The 2,300-nt window shown below is 43.3% G+C and overlaps 1 protein-coding gene across 1 annotated transcript in view; it reads right to left on the reverse strand.

The window, feature by feature from the left end:
• The window catches only part of CARS2 (cysteinyl-tRNA synthetase 2, mitochondrial (putative)), a 75,810-nt gene that overhangs the window by 67,014 nt on the left and 6,496 nt on the right, over window positions 1-2,300 (reverse strand). The window lies entirely within an intron of this gene.

Raw genomic sequence — 2,300 nt, forward strand, 5'->3', positions numbered from 1 at the left:
TAGGTCCCTTCTGACCCTTAATCTATGAATCTATGAATCACAAAGGATATAGCAACATTTAAGTTCTGTGAGTAAAATAATGAGAGGCTGCCAATTTTATTGAGCTTAGATATCAGCATTTAAAATAGATATATGGAAATAAGTATTATAACTCTCACCCAACAGTTAAATGTAAAATGTAAAAGGAATTGCAACACAAGGGGTTCAGAAATATAACTAATCAGAAGTTAGTACAGAAACAGGAGCCAGTGAAGTGACATGAGCTAAGAATGAGCTGGAAAAAATACCTTCCCTTGGAGATACAGCAAGATGTAATCAGCTGATTACAAAATACTACAGACCATGATCTTTTGCTCAAGTAAACACTGGCAGGTTCCAGTGGTCTTCTGCAGAAGCCACAGATTTTCGCATTTCACAGGATCAAGCCCAGTTTTAGTAAAGCTGGTTGCAACTCTGCTGCATATGATCAAAGTATTTTCCAAAGTAATTTCTGCTCTACCTATGCAACACATCCCTCTTGGAGGCCTGATGTGTTCATGCTTTCCTAGAGAAGCTCCAAACTGAGTGTACCAACTAACCATCAGGGAGGCTAACTCCAAACCAAAACTGAAACAAGCTGCCTGGGAAATTTAGGGAGATTTGCACAGTACCCACCCAAACTGTACATCCCTCCTGTTCCTGTAGGAATAATGAGCAATCCGAAGAGTTAGAAAGGTTAGTAACCCTGAAATGAGTAAAAGGACCCCGTTAATTAATGAAAGGGGGAGTGTTGACAAGTTTATGCTCTTTGGTTTTTATAAATGAAAAAGGAACTGAAATATTTGTATCAGGGGACTGGAAAGCTATGTGGGCATTTCAAAAGGCTATACTCAATCCCCCGCCCCCCCCTTATCAGCCTTAAAACAGTTCTTTTTAAACCAGGCCAACTGCCCTGTGCTGTTTTTCTAGATGCAGATACTGTAAGCAAACTAAATGTCAGGAAGAAATAATTCTTGCAGCATTAGTCTGTCAACTGTGATAAAAAGAGCTGCCCTTCTACAGATCAGAAAGGCTAAATCTTATTTCAACTTTACATGCCTAAGGGGCAGTTATATAGTTGCATAACTGCAATTTTTGGCATTAATGAAGAATTTGGATTCAATTTCCAGCTGTGACAGGATACTACCACACAAGTTTAGGCATACCTGCTGGAAGTACAACAGGGGAGGCAGAGGGACCTTGCAGCCTTAGCCTGATAACCTAGTGGCTAGGGCATTTAGCCAGGGCATGGAAGACCCAGGTTCTAGGCCCCATTCACGTAAGTTGAACTTAAAACCTACATCTCCCACTTCCCAGCAAAGCACTCTAACCACCCGGCCATGCCTTACCCATCCCTTGGCTGCCCAGTAGGCAAGAAGAGTGCTAGAGAAGGACGAAAGATATGTAGGGTCAAAAAGAGGTAAACAAAGCAGAAGAAAGTTCAGCAAGATAGCTACTACCCTGGAAGATCCTGTGTTCCAGCCTTACAACAGCCATTTTGCACCTTGTTCATAACATTTGTTGAATAAAACAGATATAGCACCACGATAGTTTCTTTCCCACTGGGGACCACAGCAATGTCCACCTTGCTGACCACCCTACCTCTAGTTTAATATGCCTCCTACTAGCCCTATATACCCTCCCCTCCTGTCTGCCCAACAGAAGGTTTAGAGTTTGCTCTGTCTAGTATCTAGCCCAGGGATGGGCAAAATGAGGACTGCCAGGCCATTCTATCCAGCCCTGGGGGCCCTCCCAAAATTAAGAAAACAAATATTTATCTGCCCCTGGCTGCCTGTCACATAGCCCTTGATGGCTTGCCAAAACTCAGTAAGCAACCCTCCGCCCAAAATAAGTGCCCACCCCTGATCTAGCCTATGGCCTAGTCATTGGAACAATTTGCTAAGAAATAGGCACTGGAAATACAAACACCTTTCATGTGAAAGAGGCCTAGAACTAAGGTCTCCTAGTACCTGGCTGAGTGCCCTAACCACTAGCCTATGGAGCAAAGGAGGAGGACCCTTCTCCTCCTCCTCCAGCTTGTTATGGTTTCTCTGCAAATAGATTTCGGGAACTTGCTCGGTATTAAAGCTGTGCCCAAGAGCTTCTGTTCCAATGCGGCGCCTTCACAGACAGTGTGGAGCCTTCTGAACATATTCTGAAGGAAAGTATAGATTGCAACTACACAGAAGCCAAACTCTGTTTAAGTGCCAAAAATTGCAGTCGCACAGCTGTGCAAGTGCCACTCAGGTATATAAAAGTTGATGCAGGATTTCATACAAACA

This window comes from Gavialis gangeticus, unplaced genomic scaffold, assembly GCF_001723915.1.
Source record: "Gavialis gangeticus isolate Ggan-Ray unplaced genomic scaffold, GavGan_comp1, whole genome shotgun sequence".
NCBI lineage: Eukaryota > Metazoa > Chordata > Crocodylia > Gavialidae > Gavialis > Gavialis gangeticus.